Below are 23,548 nucleotides of genomic sequence, written 5' to 3'. Positions count from 1 at the left end.
ATATTTGCCTCTGAATGGATTCAAAGTATAAAGTAGCACCACATCTAAACATACTCATCATCCAAAGAGACCATTGTTGGAATAATATATACAGTATATTAAAGGGATAGAATTATTGATCTTTTATTGTGTTCAACATTTTAATCGTACAACGGGAAAAGATTGAGATACCTTTAGTAACCTTTAATAACCTTTTATAACGCCAAGTATCTTAATTTAAAATACTACATTATAATGTATTAGTTGATGTACTTTTGTATTAATAATATTATCCTGTAAAAAAACGCGTAGTGGAGTAAAGAGTACAATGTTTGCTTCCAAAATGTAGTGGACTAGAAGGATATAGTAGTACAAAATGGAAATACTCAAGTAATGTACTACATTCTGTGAGCAAATGTACTTAGTCACTGGTTTTAATCTGACAGCCAAACTCAGTAGCTTAATATTGTGTCTTTCTTCTACTTTGTGCTCGGATGAACATTTTCTTATTCTTCCACATTAATCTTTAGTGCTGAATTAATTTGTTATAAACTCAAGGTAAGTCCCTTAAATATTTCAAATGTCATCCCTTTCTTTCGTTTCTTGCATCATTATTTTTCTTCTTCCCTTCTTTCATGGAATCCTGGAACTAAAGATACTGGGTGTTATCCTGGCATCCAAGCTCTACTTTTCTTGACAATCAGTAGCATAATATATTGTGTTTCTTTCACTTTGACCTTAGAGGAAAATGTTGATATAAGGTAAGATCAAATAAACCTTTATTAAACCTCGTAGGAAAACCCAGGTGTCAGAGCAGCAACAGAAATGAGGGTGAAACACAGAACAGGACAGCTAAAAGTTCACACTATCAGAACAACAAATTAGAAATCTAAGTGACAGTATAAGGTACAATTTAAATATCTTTACATATAAACAGATATGAATAATTATGAATTTGTCAAATCTTTACGTCTGAATGTGCAAGTCTTGAGTACCATACCTGCAAAAGTAGACGCTTTTCTGGCGAAATTTGCCATTTTTGGCCAGCACAATTTCCCTTGAAGACCAGACGTGGTTCTGAAAACGTTTGTCACGTCGCAATCTTCTTCTCAGTAAAACATATTTTCAAAGATGCTTCTTGAGTCTTTGGGCCGATCAGAATCACGGTAAGAGCATTGTTTTATTTTCCATGGACGAAGAACTTTTCGCGGTTGAACCATCACTTTATATATCCATGGGTACAACATGAAGACACTATGTCCTGTTTGTTGCTAACCTAACCTTAAGTAAGTTGTTGCTAATGTAATGTGAACTTCCCAAATCAAGTTTTAGTGCGTCATAATAATCTTTCCCAACCTGTTAATAATAGAAAGATTGCCAGCTTGTTAACACGTCAGCTAATGTTAACTCTATTTCATGTATTTTTGCTGAGTTAATGCTTACGAGTGCATCAGTATTATGTCATGTCATATGATTTTAACTTGCGTCATTGTCTTAAGTTACGAGGGAAATACAAATGAAAACTTGTATAAATGTATACATGTGAATGTGCAAGTCTTGAGTATGTACCATACCTGCAAAAGTAGTCGCTTTTCTGGCAAAGTTTGCAATTTTTGGCCAGCACAATTTCTCTTAGACTGAAGACCAGACGCGGGTCTGAAAATGTTTGTCACGTTGCAATCTTCTTCTCAGTACAACAACTTTTCGACAATGATTCTCGAGTCCTTGGGCCAATCAGAATCAAGGTAACGGCATTGTTTTATTTTCCATGGAAGAAAAACTTTTCGCGGTTGAACCATCACATTATATATCCATCGTTACAACTTGAAGAAACACTAGTTATGAGGTAAGTCCTGTTTGTTGCTAACTTAACTATAAGTAAGTTGCTGCCAATGTAATGTGAACTTGCCAAATCAAATTTTAGTGCGTCATAATAATCTTTCCCAACCTGTTAATAATAGAAAGATTGCCAGCTTGTTAACACGTCAGCTAATGTTAACTCTATTTCATGTATTTTTGCAGAGTTAATGTTTACGAGTGCATCAGTATTATGTCATGTCACATGATTTTAACTTGCGTCAGTGTCCTAAGTCACGAGGGAAATAAAAATGAAAACGTGTATAAATGTATACATGTGAATGTGCAAGTCTTGAGAATGTACCATACCTGCAAAAGTAGTCGCTTTTCTGGCGAAATTTGCAATTTTGGGCCAGCACAATTTCTCTTGGACTGAAGACCAGATGTGGGTCTGAAAATGCTTGTCACGTCGCAATCTTTTTCTCAGTAAAACACATTTTCAAAGATGGTTCTTGATTCTTCGGGCCAATCAGAATAACGGTAAGGGCATCGTTTTCCTTTCCATGGAAGAAGAACTTCTCGCGGTTGAACCATCACTTTATATATCCATGGGTACAACATGAAGACACAATAGTTATGAGGTAAGTCCTGTTTGTTGCTAACTTAGTGAAGTTGTTCATTTGTTGCCAATGTAATGTGAACTTGCCAAATCAAGTTTTAGTGCGTCATAATAATCTTTCCCAACCTGTTAATAATAGAAAGATTGCCAGCTTGTTAACACGTCAGCTAATGTTAACTCTATTTCATGTATTTTTGCTGAGTTAATGCTTACGAGTGCATCAGTATTATGTCATGTCATATGATTTTAACTTGCGTCATTGTCTTAAGTTACGAGGGAAATACAAATGAAAACTTGTATAAATGTATACATGTGAATGTGCAAGTCTTGAGTATGTACCATACCTGCAAAAGTAGTCGCTTTTCTGGCAAAGTTTGCAATTTTTGGCCAGCACAATTTCTCTTAGACTGAAGACCAGACGCGGGTCTGAAAATGTTTGTCACGTTGCAATCTTCTTCTCAGTACAACAACTTTTCGACAATGATTCTCGAGTCCTTGGGCCAATCAGAATCAAGGTAACGGCATTGTTTTATTTTCCATGGAAGAAAAACTTTTCGCGGTTGAACCATCACTTTATATATCCATCGTTACAACTTGAAGAAACACTAGTTATGAGGTAAGTCCTGTTTGTTGCAAACTTAACTATAAGTAAGTTGTTGCCAATGTAATGTGAACTTGCCAAATCAAGTTTTAGTGCGTCATAATAATCTTTCCCAACCTGTTAATAATAGAAAGATTGCCAGCTTGTTAACACGTCAGCTAATGTTAACTCTATTTCATGTATTTTTGCTGAGTCAATGCTTACGAGTGCATCAGTATTATGTCATATCACATGATTTTAACTTGCGTCAGTGTCTTAAGTTACGAGGGAAATAAAAATGAAAACGTGTATAAATGTATACATGTGAATGTGCAAGTCTTGAGAATGTACCATACCTGCAAAAGTAGTCGCTTTTCTGGCAAAGTTTGCAATTTTTGGCTAGCACAATTTCTCTTAGACTGAAGACCAGACGTGGGTCTGAAAATGCTTGTCACGTCGCAATCTTTTTCTCAGTAAAACACATTTTCAAAGATGCTTCTTGAGTCTTCGGGCCAATCAGAATAACGGTAAGGGCATCGTTTTCCTTTCCATGGAAGAACAACTTCTCGCGGTTGAACCATCACTTTATATATCCATGGGAACAACATGAAGACACAATAGTTATGAGGTAAGTCCTGTTTGTTGCTAACTTAGTGAAGTTGTTCACTTGTTGCCAATGTAATGTGAACTTGCCAAATCAAGTTTTAGTGCGTCATAATAATCTTTCCCAACCTGTTAATAATAGAAAGATTGCCAGCTTGTTAACACGTCAGCTAATGTTAACTCTATTTCATGTATTTTTGCTGAGTTAATGCTTACGAGTGCATCAGTATTATGTCATATCACATGATTTTAACTTGCGTCAGTGTCTTAAGTTACGAGGGAAATAAAAATGAAAACGTGTATAAATGTATACATGTGAATGTGCAAGTCTTGAGAATGTACCATACCTGCAAAAGTAGTCGCTTTTCTGGCGAAATTTGCAATTTTGGGCCAGCACAATTTCTCTTGGACTGAAGACCAGACGTGGGTCTGAAAATGCTTGTCACGTCGCAATCTTTTTCTCAGTGAAACACATTTTCAAAGATGCTTCTTGAGTCTTCGGGCCAATCAGAATAACGGTAAGGGCATCGTTTTCCTTTCCATGGAAGAAGAACTTCTCGCGGTTGAACCATCACTTTATATATCCATGGGTACAACATGAAGACACAATAGTTATGAGGTAAGTCCTGTTTGTTGCTAACTTAGTGAAGTTGTTCACTTGTTGCCAATGTAATGTGAACTTGCCAAATCAAGTTTTAGTGTGTCATAATAATCTTTCCCAACCTGTTAATAATGGAAAGATTGCCAGCTTGTTAACACGTCAGCTAATGTTAACTCTATTTCATGTATTTTTGCTGAGTTAATGCTTACGAGTGCATCAGTATTATGTCATACCATATGATTTTAACTTGCGTCATTGTCGTAAGTTACAAGGGAAATAAAAATGTAAACTTAATGAAATAAGAACCACCGTTTGATTGGTGAATGGCTCTCATCATAACAATTTGTAGTATTATGTAGAAGTGAAGGTGTTACACACACTGTAAAAAGAAAATAGTTGGATCAACTTAATTGAATTACTTCAATTGGTAACACATAAATTAATTAAGTTTATTCAAATAAAAATAGCAAGTTAGACTGACCCAATTATTTTAAGTCAGATCGAATTACTAATATGTTAGTTTTCAAATAAACAATTTGCATCAATCAAACTTAAAATGAATGCACAACAAATTAAAATGTCCTTGTTTTCCAACTAAATTTTCTGCTATATCCTAAAGTAAAATACTGCTTCCTTAGAACCCAATATTCTGCCTTGAGGTTAAGAATATTTTTATAGTAACCTTAATGTGAAATGTAAGTTTGCTCAACATAATAAAATATTTTTTTTACAATTAAAAATTTAAGTTGGCTTTCAAAAAAATATCACATTTTCACTGTTTGTGAATACTTTATTATATGAAAGTATAAAACGCAATATGCCGACATCTTCCAACACATTAAATGCATACAGTTTACTTTTTTCTTTAAACACATATGCACAACATGCATTACAGTTTAGACAACAAATGTAGATTTTAGACATTTTGAATTGCCTAACCATTCCTGTAACTGCATGCATTTTTGATGTAGCGGTCAACAAAGGTTGCTCATCCAGGATAGCTTAAAGGACAATTACATTTGAACAAATATGCATTTTAACAATCACAAGACTAATGCATAAAAAGTGCATAACAGTTTGGGCAAGCAAAATCTTTCCCATATAGAACCAGTTTTTACCAGCATAAGCTCGTAGACACAGTAGTAACAAAAAAAATATATAAAAATAAAATAAATAAAAGGCCTTTCTTCAGTTTCGGCAACCGTACAAAAGCGTTTGTAGCGTACTTCTGGCAGCCGCCAGTTTTTGAAAAAAGAAAATCCTGTAAGTTAGTTTCACAATATGACTTACAGGTCGTTTTTTTTACTTCAAAAAAAAAGAAATAAAAGTATAGATGAAAGGCACTAAATTTACGATTTAAAATCGGACACACAACAGTGTGCACAATTGATAACACTTGATAACACAATAACACCTCAGTAAGGTATTTGAGCTCTAAGCTCAACATTTCCCCAGAAAATGAAGGAAACATGTTTGGAGAAAAACTCCTGCACCTCCAAAAACCTGCAACAAAATCAAGTATATCTTGTGGTTTGAAGAATATTTGTCTCTCGATTGTCTCTTTAACCACACAAAGGCAAAAACACCCAAAGAGGCTTCAGTTTCAAGTCTTAACATTGTTCCTCCCTAGGCCATTTTTGGGTCCAGAAAGGGAATCAATTGTGATGCGTGTCATTACTGCGAGCTTTGAAGACTGCCATACAGATTTTGGACTTTGGGGGACATCTTGTGTTGATCAAGCTCCATGATGATTTTCTGGAGCACTTCGAAAGTAAAACGAAGGGGTTTGGGATAAGCTAGGTTAAGTGCATATAGCAAACCTAGAAGCAGGGCACAAGCTGAGGCAACTGAAGTCAGTCCATGCAACACCTTCACGCCCTCGATGACGATGCCCATGTCTTCAGGTGGCTCCTGCGGTCCTTCCCCGTCCCTTCGAATGACAAACACTGCCACAGTGAGATGCTCCAGGTCCCTTTGAACGTCCTCTGGTCCAGAGTCCTAAAGTACATGACACAAAACATCACTGTCATCACTTTGTACTTTTATTCACGCCTCACATTAAAAAGACAACTGCAAAATCACATCGACTTCATTTCACTGAATAGTGCTATATGGATTGGAGCCTTTTAAAGGCTCAGCCACACATCTCATTATTGGCAAAGCCTGGTATCGTGAAAGGGTCAAAGTGTGTCTTGATGTTTTGCAGGACTCTAGACTAACCTTTTCACCAGTAGCTCTACGCAAGAATCACTACATATATTATAAATACAACATGTAGTCAATCCAACCAGGTTTCAGTAATTATAGTTGACAAAAATGTCTGTATGTTTTACAGGATTAATATGAGATGAGCAGACATGCAAAGGTCATCTGCATCCTCGCCAAGGAAGAAGATGAGGGCTTTCAGGACACACTCCCTTCGAAGATGAATGTCCTCAGTCTAGGACAATAAAATCTTGATTAATTTAATCTTCAAAATCTCTGAAGACAGGTGTCCCTACTCCTAAAACTTAAAGGAATATTTTTAATTTTTAGCACTTTGCAAGGCAACAGAAACCTTCCCTTTAACTGTGCGTGCATTTTTAATGAAGTTAGGGGCATAGGTCGCTCATCCGGGTTATCTTGGCTCTAGCACTGGTAGCTATGGGGAACATGTAGCCTGCCTCCACTTACAGCAAGAAGATAAAACTAAACCAATCACCAAACACTTGTGCTCGTTTATTTACCACATTATGTTGCGCTCGTGATTTTTGGCACGTTGTGTCATTTTAGAACCACATACATACATACATACATACATACATACATACATACATACATACATACATACATACATACATACATACATACATACATACATACATACATACATACATACACACACATACATACATACATACATACATACATACATACATACATACATACATACATACATACATACATACATACATACCGGTAGGAAAGAGCACAGCGGGCATACACAAACTCACGCAGATGGGCTTTTCTTTTTTGTAAACAAGATGTTGGTGACTATATGGAGCAGAAGAGAGATTGCTGCGTAGATACAGAACTGTATGGATTTGAACCACAGAGGAGAAACTACATGTTTTGGAAGGAGAGCGGGAGAGGAGAGGCTGGTTAACAGCCTGGGGACGAGGAGAGAGTCATTAGCGGTGTCGATGTGGGGCTTGTCCACCTGCCGACAGCAAACCAGTGCCTTTGAGTACACCGGGAGCTGCCATCAATTGGAAGGTTTGATATATCAGGCGAGAGGACAGTACAACAGATTGTGTTAAAACAATCTGTTTATCAATAATCTGTCACTCAACCGGCAGTTATTGAAACTTTCCCACGTATCCACTCAGTACATCAGCCTCAGCCTCTCTCCTCACCAGCTCCCCTTCCAAAACATCTAGGTGCTCCTCTGCTTATTCTGGTTCAAATCTATACAGTTCTGGATCTTCACAGCAACCTCTCTTCTGCTCCTTATAGTCACTGACGTCTTGTTTACATCCCATGCGGTTTCCTACCAGTATGCATTTGGTTATAAAATAACACGTGCCAGAAATAACGAGCATAACATAACTTGGTAAATAAACAGAAGCGTTTAGTGAGTCGTTTAGTTCATCTTCTTGCTGCCAGCGGAGGCACGCTATTGATCCCCTTAGCTACCGGCGCTGGAGCTAAGCTAACCCGGATGATGCATCTTTAATAGATAGGGGTACTGTGACACCCTCTAAGCAACCAAGGAAACTTGTTACTTTTGATGCTCTAGATGTACCTGGTCCAAAATGTCCATGATGTCAGCAGTCTTTCGGCGTGTTGCTCCACCTTTGGCACGGATGACTCTGATTAGCTGACTTGATTGGATGTCTAACTGGGCAAAGAACTTATCCTCAAGAGGAACAGCCATGAGCCTCAGGAACTCTGCATTGATCTAAAACAGATGACAATGAATAAATAAAAAGGACATGCAAATTACCTCACATACAATCTCAGTTTTAACAACGTAAACACTGAAGCCTGCATACACAACAGGCAAAATGTCAATGCAACGAAAAGTTTACTTGAATATGTAAATTCTGTCAATAAACTGTTCAATTTGTGTCATTTCAGTTCCATTGTTACCATACCTCTTTCTGATGGAATAGGGCAGGCCACCTGTCTTTAAAGTCTTCAATGCTGGGTTCTTGGTTGACCACCTCTTGTCGCCTGTAGGCAAACGTGCAAGCCATTTTGTTCGTGATTACCCTTTCATTGTTCCTCATCTTGACATCCGTCAGAAGTTCTATTCTCTCTTTTTCCATGCTGTCCTCAGTTTCTCCAGTAGGGAAGGATGGATAGAAGTTGGCTTCGGATCGTTTTGGCCTCTTCACCTTTTTAGCAGGGAAAGCATCTGACGTTGATTTCGATTTCAGGGAATTTACTGACAGCTCTGGACACCCCTGCACTTTGAGTTGAGTCCGGTAGTTCCCCATTTTGTACTTCAGTCGCTGTTTCCAGCCATAGCAGCCATTGAATGAGCCAGGCTCTTTTAAACAAGGGTGCTTTTTGATTAAGGACTCTGCAACTGTGCAGAAATGTGCATCCTCCGGGTAGGCCTTATATTGGTACATTTCTTCAACTACTCTATTCAAGATATCTGATTTCATTCTGGAGCTCAAGGTCAACAACTTGTTTCCAACCTGGCACTCAGAATTACCTTTCACTAACTGCAACTCTGTGTCGTAGGAAAATTGAGGAATTGGAAATTCTTCTGGCCACTGCTTGGTTCGAGATGACAGAGACTCGGGGGATGAAAGCAGTATAGTATCGTTTGATGCCAGTGAGACACAGTCATCCGACTCGGGTGAAACAGAAGCAGAGGATGCAGTGGCACTGATCAAGGTTGTTTGCTGGATCACCTTGATTGTCCCCAAATTCTGAAGTTCAGCAGTAGAGTTCAGATTGAAAAAGTCATTGCCAAAATCTTGGTCCATGTACTGCAGTTTCAAGCTGCACTTTAATCCGAATGTACTCCTTATCGTGCCGATAAGGTCATCTAGTGACTCTGGTATGCCATTGGGAAGTGTCAGTTTTTCAATGTTGTTGTCCCCCAAAATCACTTTAAGTCTGGCAGTCGTGGAATGAGCCATGGCAGTCTGAAAAGAGAGCAAAAGCACAATAAGGTGAGGCAAATCACTTTAAAAAATACTTAACTATCCCTTAAGGGCAATCAATAAAAAAACAAAAAACACCCACATGCAGTTAAAAGGTTCTCATAATTCATGTCCTGTAATTTACCTTCTGTAAGTGGACCACCTTTGGCTTGTATTGAGAACAAAATAAAACAACATTACATGGAGAGAGCTCACCCTTTAAACATGGATATATCTTTTCAATGTGACAAGACGCATCCCTCCAATTTTGTAGTCCGCCAGTGGGTATGTATCATGTAGTTCTTGTGGCTCAATAAGTTCCACTTCCTCGACTGGGGATGGTTTGAGATCAAAAGCTCTATAGTGTTCAATATACCATCCAATGAGCTTCTTCACAATGAAGATCAACTTGTCCTGCAGTATCACCATTTGGATGATTTCACTAAACTCTGGCAGTCCTCCCAGTGAGCCTTGGATCAAGATCATTCCACACTTGTAGTTTAGTCCATCATATGTCACGCTTTTGGCCAAGCCCACGGTGTCCATATCTGAAGACTTCCGTCTCAGAGCATTTGAAATGTCCTTGTTAAGAACATCGATGTGTACAGTGGAAACATTTGTCACTTCCAATAGAGGTCTGGTAAAGCTACATGCATGCAAATGATGGGCAATCTGATACTGATGTCTCTCTGAAAGGGAAAGTAGCACGTTTTTGAAGCACCTGATATTCCTGGCAACTCTTTTAAAAAAGCTATGCTTTGCTTCAAAACGCATCGTCCATAGGGAAACTAGTGGACCAAATTGATGGATCAAGTATGGGTAATGTTCTAAGAAATGGTGTTTTGGTTTAAGGGGACAGTCTGGGAAAACCTCTTGGAATCTAATTCGGTGCTCAGAGATCTTAAAATCAAGATATGCAATGGAGTCCTGGGATTGAATGGGACTGACTACTAGATCCACAATGTCCTTCAGGTCTGTTAAGATCTGCCAAGCTGGTTCCTCACAGGGAACTCTCCGCCCAATCAACAAAGGCAAAAATCTGATTAGACTCCAGTTCTCATGCGCATTTCCCCCAACAGTTTTTCTGGACCCAAAACTGAGAGGCACAGGATGAGGTCGATTAGTTTTGTCAGCCCACTTAAAGTTGAAAGATGATATTGCATCATTTAATGTAGATAATGTGGTATACTTTTTTTTAATGAATACACTCAGGCAAAGTGCAAGTTCAAAAGGAACAATACCTTCGAAAAGATCATGCACGATATCGGGAGGAAACCCAGAGGTAACGTCAAAATAGGAGAGGTGCTTTGATAAAATACACTCTGATTTCACACCATAATAATTGGGCAACCCATTTTCCTCAATTGTTCTTAAATGATCGGCATGAATGTCTTTGGTTCTCAAAGGAAAGACGCCGCTTCTAACTTCTTGAGTCTGGATGTCTGCTTTTTCTGCAGTGCAAAATCTGCATACATATGACCCTGAGAAATTCTCAACAAATCCAGCAATACCGTGTGCCCCAAGGTTGTCAGCAACCACACACTGAACTGTGCCTTTTATTGTTCTGCCCAACTTTGACACAAATATCCCTTTCTGTTCCAAAATGACAAGATCGTTAAGAAAAGGTTCTAACACTTTATCATAGCCATAGCACTTCAGATCAGTACTTTTAATTAAAGCTGCCAAATAGATGGAGGACAAAGCAGAGTTACAGCCCGGTGGTAAATTGCCCAGAATCCAATACAAACCACAGATTTTATGCTTCCTTCTGGATGTACCAAGGGGATTACATATTTCAAAATCGTCAATATATAATATCAAGGAAAGGCTTTCCTGTTTAGACAAAAGTCCATTTTCTTTGAACAAGGCACCATCAAAGAAAGATCTGTATATCTGTGCACAAGTTCCCTGTGATTCTTTATCTAAAGTATTCAAATTAACAGCCTGATCTAAGATTGTCTGGCAGTCAAGAATTTGTACCAAAGACTTTAAAATTGAAATATATTGGAATGACTTTCCATTCTTTTGGTCTAGTATATATTCCACTGGTTCCACTACATTAAAGTGTCTCTTATAGTAAGCCTTTCGCCTCCAAGCACTGGAAAGTGGGCCTTTATCTCCAATTGCTTTTTTAACAGGGTTTCTATCACAGAGTGCACTGGCTAGTTTTTTAACCACTGACTGGTCAAACTGGCAACCATTATCTTGTAATACTTGGTTAATAGTCTTTTGAGTGATTGGCAGAGAAAGAGAACCAATCAAATAGTTAAACTCCTGCAGAAGTTCATCTACCGCAGCATTTGACACAAGAAAGATGTTTTCTAACTTAAGAAGGACTGACGCAAGTTTAAGCTCGATATCCTTCTCCAAGTTCTCAGAAACCCCATCGACAAAAGCAGAATCTAAATTGTCATTGCTCTCTATACGTTCCCCATCTGAAATATCACTGGCAAGACTGGCAAAGGATTCTGTAACAGAATTACTACCAGGCTTAAAGATATTCCCCGTCCCAGAATGTTTCCTGTATTTATGGCTTTTGAAGTTCTCATATATATTGGTTTTATATTCGCAGTCTTGGAACACGCATGTAACAGTCTCCTTATTTTTAAGATGATTAAAGATGTGTTGAAAAAATTCCCTCTCAGTGCAGAGTTGATTATGAACACAAATATGGCATGTGAACATTGATGCAGCTTTGTTGATAGTTTGTTGGGCAGGGTGATTCCTTGATAAATGACTTAGTAGGGCATTCCAAGTCTTGAATCTACATGTACAATTTAAATAGGTACATGGATATGAATGGCCCCGTCCATAGTGCCTATGATTCAGTTTGTAATGCTTGAGCAGCTCAGATCTTCTTCTTAACACAATCCCACAGTCCTTGCATCTCCACATGAAGCGGAAAACTGAAAAAAAAAAAAAGAAACTGGCTTTATTGGGAGTTCCTTTGTAGGTTGAATTTTTAAGGAGATAGTGGTGGTGGAGCCAATTGTTTAAACACAACAGTCTGTTAATGTAGCCAGCCCTCTCAGAATAAACCTTAAGGCAGTTTCTCACACCAGGGGCCTCATTTATAGAAGATGGCGCACGCCACTCTAAGCACTTTTGGATTTATAAAAAACAAACTTGACGGGAGAATGTGCAGTTCTCCACGGACACTGATCCAGGCGTACGCACAGAAATTACAAATGGTGACGAAAACGCGAGAAACTACGTTTTTGTGTAAAATGTATACAAATATCACGTCATGTGTCAAACATAAGTTACTTTGCAAAAACGGATGAATCCATTCTTATGAATAAATAAAAACCCAATACATTTCACAGGGAATGACCAAAAAACAGGACTCAGCGATCATGAATACAAACATATCTTATTGCAAAAGAACAATTGAAATATGTTCTGAAATATTGAAACCATACCTGCATGTTATGGAATTTATTCTCATTAATATTAACATGAACAGCACATTACAAATTACGTTTACAATGATGCAGTTTTCGATGCCTCAGTCAGGCATATAGGTGTGCAGTTTCATATTTTTCACATATTGTGTTCATTTTTATGGCTTCATGTTCGTTTTATATGCGTCTTCAACGTGTACTTTTGTTCTAAAGCACGAACCGTTTTGAAAGTGGCTATACGTTCACAGTGTGTTCTGACAGCATTTGCCACGATCACCTTGAGTGATCATGGCAAATCCTGACCTTGCAGTCAGTGTAAACAAATACTAATTTGGGGTGTTTCACTGACAATTTATGGGCCTTACATGAAACTGTAAAGGTTGCGACACATTTAGAGTTGATTGTAATTTATGAAGTCAAACCAGCGTAGAGTGTCCACGTGTTATATAAATCTGAAATATATTGATGCACAAGAACTTTGGTGTTTCATCCGTATTCCACCTTTTGACTTGAATCATAAGCCCTTTTTTTAAATGAAGCCCCTGGAGTAGCCCCAGTTTCATTTTATAAATCACAATAAACTCGAAATGTGTAGCAGCCTTTGCAAACTTCATGCAACGGCCATAGTGCCCGTAAATAGTCATTGAAATGCTGCAAATTAATATTTATTCACACTGACTGCATAAAAGGTGATTGTTGTAAATGGTATGATAAATATGAAACTGCATTCCTATCTGACTGAGGCATCAAAGACAGCAACAGTGTAAATGTAGTTTGTAATAGCCTACCATTCACCTTAATATAATTGAGAATAAATGCCATAACATGCAGGTATTGTTTAAATATTACAGAACATATTTCAATGGTTATTTGGCAATAACATCTCTGTATTCACGATGCTGAATTGTTTTTTTTTAAAGATTGACGAACAGTGCCTTAAGGGATAGGTTTACAGTTATCAAGTCTGTCTTAAGGGAAATACACACATGCCCATTGGAAGCAATTTGTGGCCATTTGATTGTTTTTTCTGTCAGTACAGGTTGTAAAGTGCTCACTTTCCCAAATAAATTTAAATATAAATCAACTGTTAAAAACTTTATCTTAAGCTAAAGCAAAACTTCAACGGTCTGAATTCATCAAATCCAATGTGGATATCTTCAAAATTATTATTATTTTTTTATCTCTGAGGCTCAGTTTTCATTACAGTCAGTTCACATTCAGGCCTAGATAGGATTTCTTAAATAGTTTTTTCAGATTTAAGCTGCAATGGGTTACTAATTTGTGAGCATTAATACTACATTTTGCAAAACTATGAGTACATTAACAAAACACTGTCCTGTACACGCTGTCACATTAAAGCCAGAAAAAAATCACTGTCTTTAGCACTCTAATTCTGCAGTTTAACTTACCTTTGGGTAGATTGATGAGTTGTGTCCAGGGCTGATGTAACCACCACCAATCAGGGAAAGAATCATGAAAAGCAAATTAAAAATGCATTAATATTAAGCAGTGTTTCCCACAGACCAGGTAGCAATGTGTGGTGGATTTGTTGGGGGGGGGGGGGCGCGATTACCGGCTGGCGGAGTTGTTGGGGGGGGTGGGGGGGGACCATTTAATTTCGAAAATTAAATGGTCAGATATATACTGTTGTGTTAACATTTCATCGATTAAAAATGCGTTAGAACACGTCCATCTCGAAGACGAGTTCGTTCAGAATCAGCTGCTTATCGCAGGTCGACTGACTCGATCTCCTTCTCATACACTTACGTGTTTAATTTGCGTGTGTTTAGACAGATGGGCGCACACACACGCGCACCAAGCATCACCCGCATTCATTCATTCTTTTAAACACTTACTCACGGTAAAACTATTATATATATATATATATATATCATATATATATATGGTATAACTAAAGTAAATTGCGCCGGGCAGAAGATAGGGCCCTTCTTCTGTTTGGCGCACATGGCTAATTAGCATACGCGCACAGGACTGTCAGAATGGGAACACGTCGGACTGGCAGCATTACGGGGGCGCGATTACGGGCTGGCGGAGTTACATTTTTTACATGCTCTGCTGCTATTCCTTTTAGGAAGCTGCTATTATTATATCTGCTGCTATTCCTTTTAGGAATTCCTTTTAGGAATAGCAGCAGAGCAGTGTTGTTTAATAAGCGCCGGACTCACCACTGTGCGTTCATGAGAACGACGTGCACCCTCTCTCATCGCCTGTGTCTCACTAAATACGTTAACGGAGACGGCAGTAAAACACCCAAACGTCGTAACAGAACTGCGAGCGCGCAGCACAGTTGCAAACACATGTACGCTTAAATGTATCCGTGCTAATGTGCAAATAAGCAGCTTAACCAGTACACAGTATGACATACGTTAACTTAAGACTACTTTCAGTAACGGTATTACACCACGAGAGCCCCGCGTGCAAATTACTTGCACAAGTTACTCACCTAGCATTTACTCTCACAGTCCGGTAGTGTCCTCTAGCAAAATGCTAAATGAAATGCCACATTACCTTTAGCACACCAGTGGTTTAAACATATGGCTAACACATTTCACAAAATCAGTTAAATGCATCGAACATGTTAAAGTTAGCATGACTTAACTAGCTGGTCCGGTTCAGTTAGTTAACTAAAGTTAACCCTTAAGACGTACATTTGACCCATACAGGCAGAACATTTGTTATCTGACAATTTAAATGTGTAAAACATGACTTTGTCTGCATTAAACTTACCGTTTTTCAGAGTGACCTTGACCGCATGGACGATGAGATTGACGAGGAGAAAAAATGGCAGCTTCAGCTAGAAAAATCTTGCTGGAAAAGACGTTGACGTTCAACGTCTACGTCATGACGTTAGACAGGAAAACCTAATTGAAGCGCTTGCATTTGCATAAGAATAGCAGGTCAATGTAGTAAAGCACAATTTGAAGTTGATATAATACACAAAAGTACAGTGCCGTCGCTAAAGCAGAAATCTGAATCAGATTTATTCAAAAAAGTGCTTTACTTCAACTTTTCCAAAATATACTTTTTAGAGTGCAGTTTTTGGTGACCAATTAAAAATGTTGACCTGCAGTGATGAAAAAAATATGATTTATCTTTGGTCTTTGTTAGATTCTTGCATGTTGTCCAGCGTGTCTTTAATGTATTTTACTCCTATTTTATACTGTAATACAAAGTTACAGTACTTCCTCTATCTCTTTAAACAGTGATGTCACTGTTTCACTAAACCCGGGCTCCTCCTACGGTGAGGAAAAAAAAAAAAAAAACCTCTTCCTCCTCCAAATCTGCATTCCACTATGCAAGTGATGTGTGTGTGTGTGTGTGTGTGTGTGTGTGTGTGTGTGTGTGTGTGTGTGTGTGTGTGTGTGTGTGTGTGTGTGTGTGTGTGTGTGTGTGTGTGTGTGTGTGTGTGTGTGTGTGTGTGTGTGTGTTTAAACACACGCTATAAAGATAAACTACGCGTTTAAAACAAATTAACGTAGATTAAGAAGACAATTTCATTTGATTAAATAGCTAGTCTTAGCCACAACTCAAAGGGTTAAATGATATGGGAACAGTAAAGTTCTGGTTATTTAAATAATATTCCAGTTTTTGTTTTAGTATTACCAGTATGTGTTTGTTTTATTTGACTTTCTTGTGAAGTAGTTGTGCTCTGTTACTCTTGTATTTACATGGCCTTTGTCTGTAAAGCATCTGGTGCTGCTGACCTTTATTCATTGTGGACTTCATGAGCCTTTAGTGCCCTCTAGTGGCTTTTTTCCCCAATTATTAGTGAGTAATGTTTTTGTGCAGACTTTATTTCCCGTACAGTATTTGGTATAGCCTTTAAAAACAAACAAATACAAATGTATACTTTTTACATATAAAAACCCTATACTATACAAAAATAATATATGATATGATGAAGTATGTTCAAACTTATGAACCCAGTATTTTAGACAGTATCTAAAATTGGCTCCACATTCACAAACTACAACATTAAAATGCAAGGTATTTGTAATGATAAAAAAAAAAACATAATAACAATAATAATATAATTCTGTGAAAAGAGCCATTCTGCCTACATGTACTTTTACATTTGATACATAGTATATTTAGCTGATAATAGTTAAATAGTTTATATGATTTCTATATTCTATACTTGTTCTGGTATGGGCCATCGGGCTTACGTTTACGTTTGTACTTTTACATACTTAACATTTTGAATTCAGGACTTTTATTTGTAACTGAGTATTTTAAAACCATATAATTTCCACTTGTACTTAAGTTGAGGATCTGAATACTTATTCTCACAGTAGATTTACACGCAACCTTGACTCTTATTCAGATTTTATGAATGGCATTATATAATATTAAAACATATATACATATTGTTTTGTTTAAAGACTTGCTTCAACAGAAACAAATATAGACACCACCTTTCCTAACTAACCTCTTTGATGTAACCTTAATGAACAGAAACAGATTTAAATTAGTTTGTAGCAATTATAGTATTTTAAATCCCATCAGGGTGTCCATGTTACTCTCGATAATCCACAGAAATATTGTAAACATCCTTTATATTTGTTCCAATTCTAGTGAAAACTTAAGTTATAATGCACAACGTTTAACAGTTTACTGAAAATATCTTGAATCTTGAACATAGAAGAAAACGTTTTTTTGTTCCTCTTTTTTGTTAACATCATTATCGTGCATACTAGTCATTGTACATGAGGTCTTATAGAAGATTGATGAAGGAAAATAAAACATTTGTAATCTTAAAAAGAAAATGCCTTACATAACTATCTCTAGCTTTGTAACTTCTCTGATGAACACCATTGAACAACTGATTAGTTTAAGAAGTTTCAGACTGAATGATGCCAGTAAACATCATGGTGCAGTCAACTTTATCATTTAAAATGTTTTGTTTTGTTTTCTCCCTTCATTCGGATATGAAAAATCCGCCCGTTTTTAAACATTGATTTGTTTAAGAGATTTTTGTCAGGACTGTACATTGTTCATTTAATGTTCGAAGGCTTTCTTCACAAAGAATAATCAATACACTCTCCTACACCCTCAATGTTCTCTATTTTTGCTGCAGTTATTGTCCTTACTGTATAAAAAGGGGCATTATTCCAAGAAGCTGGTGGCTGTGTGAAATATACTATTCCCTCACTCATGTCCACTGTGATCAGCGTTATTTAATTTGTTTGTAGGCAGACCATTCAGGCCAGCCAGCCAGCCAGCCTGTTTTGATAGTATTTTACTAAAAAAGCCCACGCGAGCCTAACCTAGGAAAAAGGGGTGGGTTTGACCTTAGAGGGATTGGAGGGTTAATGTTGAAGGCTTCCTTCAAGCCTTTCAGTGCTTGTTCCTTTATAATTTTCCTCCATGCTACTGGAACATCAGCTGGCTTGGCGTTGTATTATTGGGCAAATCTCTCATTGTATTTAACCAGGACATACTTCCAGTAGTCAGATGCCTCCCTAGCGTAGTCTGGAGGAATGAGCCAGTCTGGGTAGATTGTTCTGTAGTCCTTGTGAGGATGCCACTCTCCATTAGTGTCTGCAAAACTGAATTGACGTTCACTGTGAACATCAGTTGTGAACATTGTTACCACCAGCTTCTGAGTGTCAATAATCCTGTATCTACTGAGACCTTGTGGCCGATGAACAGCTGCATGATGTTCCTCATGTTTTTTACCTCCAGCTTCACAAGGAACTTTACAAAATGGACATTGTTGTCCACAACCAAACACCCGATTGAAAAGCTCATCCTGTGGTTTGGTTGGAAGTTTGTTCACAGTCTCAGCGATGCCTTCAGATTTTGAGAACTCCTCCTGCAGCTGTTCATTCATTTCACTCAATGATTTGATGAGGCTCTCTTTAAATGGATGGCATGTGCTTTGGATTTGAAACAGGGTGGTTTTTTAAGCCTCTTCTGAAAGCGAGATATCTTTGGTCAAATATCTGCGCATGTTTTTGATGAGCTCTGTGATGCTTTCCTTGTTATCTGGCAGTAGGACACCATCCTCTCCTTTTGAGGCCCTTTCAGTTGCATCAGTCAATTTTTTAACTATGACTTGCAGATTCTGACCTTTCAGTTTGCATAAAGCTTTGTCCTTTGACATTTCTTGCAAGATGTGCTGAAATATCAAGTGCTTCACGTACATTTCATATTTACAAATGAACTTGACAAAACTCTGAAAGTGTTCCCAGCAACTCTTCCTGAATGTTGTACTGGAAAAAGTTTCGTGAACTGTACTCTGCTGAATGGCGGCCTGCCAACACTTTATCCACAATGTTAGTTCCCAGATGTCTACTGATGTACTCTTCCACAGCAGGTTTGATACAAAGTCTGACAAAATCATCTGCTTTTCGTTGGCAATGATCTTTCTTTTTGTATAGATCAATAAAATCCAACAAGTACTGTGGCTTGTACTTTTCCAGCTGAACTTTGGGATCCCTTGACAACAGAACATTTCTGTGCATTTGAAGGAACTCTCTTGAGGCAATGCCACAAATGTGAAGTTTCAGGTCAATCTCAAACTTGGGCTGGAAAGTGTTTCCTTTTAGGGAATCTTTCCAAAAGATCCTTTGTAAAAGAGTCATGGTAGTCTGTGTCGGTGTTTGCTTTACCAAGTACAAATAGTGTGCAAGACTCAATGACAGTGTCTGCTCAACTCTGCAACTCTCTCTGTGAAGCTTCTTTTTGCCAGAATGCCAAACCTTTCAAACCTACTTTTTTATGTTCAGTTTTAACCTTAAAAGGCTTCTTTCCTATGTCCTTTAGGTCTGTAATGTTCTGTAATTCCTCATTGACGTTACGATTTGAGAAATTTATCCTCAACTGTTTAAGGACTTTTTCAGATATGTTTAGTTCTTTCAGTCCAGACACATTTACTGTGACTTTTGTCCACATCTGTTGAAAGTCATGTTCCAACTCTTCATCAGAAAGTGTGCATTGTTTGCGATCACTCAAGAGTTGCATTACTTCTTTTTCTATCATTTCTCTGTGTTTGCTCTGAATGTCCTGAGCCTCTTTTAAACTTTTTTTTTCCTCAAGCGCACAATCCAATGCATTGTTTAGTGAATTCTGGAATTCGTCTTTAAGACTTCTGATACGCTTGATAAAGTTCATTTTGTATTACTCTATCAGACTCACATGTCTGTCTTTCCTTCTGTAGTATTCCCGAAGTTTCTGCTCCATTTTTGTTTGACAGTCTTTTATTTTGTCCATCAACTGTGATTTTTTGGAGTCAACCAATATCTTCCAATTTTCAATATGAGTTTCATTGTCAGAATTGAAGATCTCTAACTTTGCTTCGTCCTGTCAGGAGATCAAGTCTTTTTTGAACTCCCATTCCCATTGAAATGCTGAAAGAAGACTTTAAATGTCGGTTGGAAACTGTCAGCTCTCTAAATGCGGAGGTGTTCATCAGTCACCGCCAGTCAGAAGAGGAGTGGAGAGATTCAGCAGATTGTTTGCACTGAACAAGTGGCTTTCAACTGCCTGTACTGACCATTCTTGTTACGAACTCAGACACTTAGGATGTAGGACCCAATTGCACGACCCGGGAGACAGGTAAAGTATTAGTAAGTGATTTTAACATCCATGTTGACAACCCCCAGGACAGAGGGGCTAAAGAACTGTTATGTGTTCTTGATAGCTATGGACTCACTCAGCATGTGACGGAGCCCACGCACAATAAGGGGCACACTCTGGACTTAATTATCTCAAAGGGTCTGAATATCTCTAAGGTTGTGGTGACTGATGTTGCACTCTCTGACCATTCGTGTGTTTTCTTTGAGAGCTCTATTTCTGTTCACAAAAATGTTCAAAAAGAGGTAACCACAACGCGATATTTAACTGAAAATACTAGGGAAATGTTTACTCAGAATTTTTCTTCCACACTTGCCCCTGCTAACATCTCAGTAAATGAGCTAGTAGATCATTTTAATTAAAAAATTAAAAATGTTATAGATGCCATTGCTCCAACTAAGGTAAAGGAAGTGTCTGGCAAGAAAATATCTCCATGGACAAAGGCCATGACCGTGAGAACAGAAAAGAGAGAGTGTCGAAAAGCTGAACGCAGGTGGCGAAAAACAAATCTCCAGGTTCACTTTGAAATATATAAAGAGAGACTTGGCCTTTATAATTTGGAATTAAAAAACGCACAACAGTCTTTCTTTTCTGACATCATTACCAAAAACAAAAACAACGCACGTGCCTTGTTTGCTACCGTCGACAGACTAACTAACCCCCCAGTGTCAGTAGCCTCTGAATTTCTATCCACCAGGGCGTGCAATGATTTTGCCTCCTTCTTCACTGACAAAATTCAGAAAATCAGACAAGCAGTCAGTGCCTCTGTATCAGGTACAGCAAATGTGTTGTCCCTATGTCCACCTAATATCAATTCAGACACCATGACACAATTCCATCAGATTAATGATAAAAACCTGGAGGACATTATTCAACTTCTTAAATCCTCCTCCTGCTGCCTTGATATTATTCCAACAGGATTTTTCAAATATGTTTTGCCTTTCATGGCCTCAGATCTACTTCATATAGTAAACAAATCTCTTCACTCAGGTATTTTTCCACAGGCCCTGAAAACTGCAGTCATTAAACCGCTCTTAAAAAAGAATAATCTAGATGCTTCAGTAATGAATAATTACAGGCCCATATCAAACCTCCCTTCTAGGTAAAATCATTGAAAAAGTAGTTTTTCAACAGTTGAGTAACTTCTTGCATTTAAATAACTGTTTGGATGTGTTCCAGTCAGGCTTTCGTCCAAACCACAGCACTGAGACTGCTCTTGTAAAGGTCTTCAATGACATCCACTTAAACACAGACGGTGGCAGAACTTCAGTGTTAGTATTATTAGATCTCAGTGCTGCGTTTGACACTGTTGACCACAACATATTACTAGACCGACTGGAAAACTGGGTGGGACTTTCGGAAACAGTTCTACATTGGTTTGAATCCTACTTAAAGGACAGAAACAACTTTGTTTTTATAGGTAAATACACATCTGAGTTGACAAATATGACATGTGGGGTTCCTCAAGGCTCCATATTGGGGCCTCTTCTCTTTAACATCTACATGCTAACACTGGCTCAGATAATGAAGAAGAACAAAATAAGTTACCATAGCTATGCAGATGACACACAAATTTACGTAACAATTTCACCAGGAGACTATTCTCCAATTCAAACACTGAGTAAGTACATTGAACAAATCAATGACTGGATGTGTCAGAACTTTCTCCAATTAAACAAAGACAAAACTGAGGTAATGGTTTTTGGAGCCAAGGCAGAACGTATAAAAGTTAGTGCTGAGCTTCAGTCTGCATTGTTCAAAACAACAGATAAAGCCAGAAATCTAGGTTTAGTCATGGACTCTGACCTGAGTTTCAACAGTCACATTAAAACAGTTACTAAATCAGCCTAATACCACCTAAAGAACATATCTAGGATTAAAAGACTAATGTCACAGCAGGATTTGGAAAAACTTGTCCATGCTTTTATCTTCAGTAGACTGGACTAATGAAGCTCAGCGCAAGTTCAGGCAGGAAGACCTATCACTTTGTATTGCACGTCATGGCAATACTCGCTCCCTTCACTAATTGATAGGGAGCGCCACTCCTCAAGCTAACCTATCACTTCCCTCCATCCACAAGCCTAATTATCGCACCTGTTAATCCCTCTATATATGCTCTCCCCTTTTCCATCAGCTGTTTTCCAGGTGTCAACGCGCTAAGTTGGTAGCTTACACTCCTCTTACGCCTAAAAAACACTGGATACGAAAAAAAAAAAAAACATGTCTAATTCAGACTCTTCAGAGATCTTACCTTTTTCGAAGGATCTTGATCCCGATTCCGATGCACTTCCAGAGGAAGCGTCAAACTCCTCAAGTCACCGTTGCATCAGTTCTCGTCTGAGCGCCCGCATCAGCTCTCGCACAGCAGAGGCAGAATTCCTCGTCGCCCATCTCCGCAAGCAGGGCATCACCCCAGCACCAGATCTCCTGCTTTCCCAGCTCCGTGAGCTGTCGGACCAAGCCCCCGGCGCTGTCTCCCAGCCCAGGCCAGCAGCTCCAGCCAGCCCCCCCGGAAGAGGGTGAGGGTGCTCTCTTGGCCGCGGGGGCAAAAGGTCTAAAAAAGCGAGTCCTCCAGGAGCTAGCTCGGCCAAGAAATCCTCCACTCCTCAGGCTGGCTTCAGCGGCGCTCAGCAGCCCAGCGCCGCCCAGCCCAGCGCCGCTCAGCCCGGGAGCTCCGGCACTCAGCCCCTCTTCGATGGCAGCCTAGTCTACACACTGCAATCTCTGGCAAGTTCTATGCTCCTAATCGACGCTCGCCTCCAGTCCATGGAGAGAGGCCAGGCCGGAGCATCAACCTCTGCGGCGGCCCCGCCGGGTCAGGTAGTTCCTTCTCACTCTCTGGCTTCCGCCCTCCCGGCTACTCCCTCAGGTAGGCCCTACATTTCCCAAGCCGCTAACATCTCCTCATGGCTCAGAGCTAAGATCCTCGACGGGAAATACATTAATTTAATCAGCCTTATTCTGCCGTCCCCGGAGTGCGACAAAGCCATCGCCTCGGGAGGAAGCATTACTGCGGTATTTAAATCTGCAGACCCCCGACTCCTCAAAGACCTTTCTATAGGGCAATTTCTGGTAGCTTTTAGCATCTTCCGCGATGCCCTCTGCGCAGTTTACCCTGAAAGGAGAGTGGAGTTAGATGCTTATCTGGCCATGATCGGCGATCTTCGCATCAAATACGGGAAATCCGTGTTTTACCAATACCATAAAGCTTCTCTAGCAAAGCAG

At 38.8% G+C, this 23,548-nt stretch overlaps 1 protein-coding gene across 5 annotated transcripts in view; it reads left to right on the top strand.

Moving 5' to 3' along the window:
- The window catches only part of LOC307030444 (up-regulator of cell proliferation-like), a 93,023-nt gene that overhangs the window by 702 nt on the left and 68,773 nt on the right, over positions 1–23,548 (top strand). The gene's annotated exons all lie outside the window — the stretch shown is intronic.

This window comes from Notothenia rossii, assembly GCF_949606895.1.
Source record: "Notothenia rossii genome assembly, chromosome: 2".
Classification (NCBI taxonomy): Eukaryota; Metazoa; Chordata; class Actinopteri; order Perciformes; family Nototheniidae; genus Notothenia; species Notothenia rossii.
This window is presented reverse-complemented; position numbering and strand designations above follow the sequence as displayed.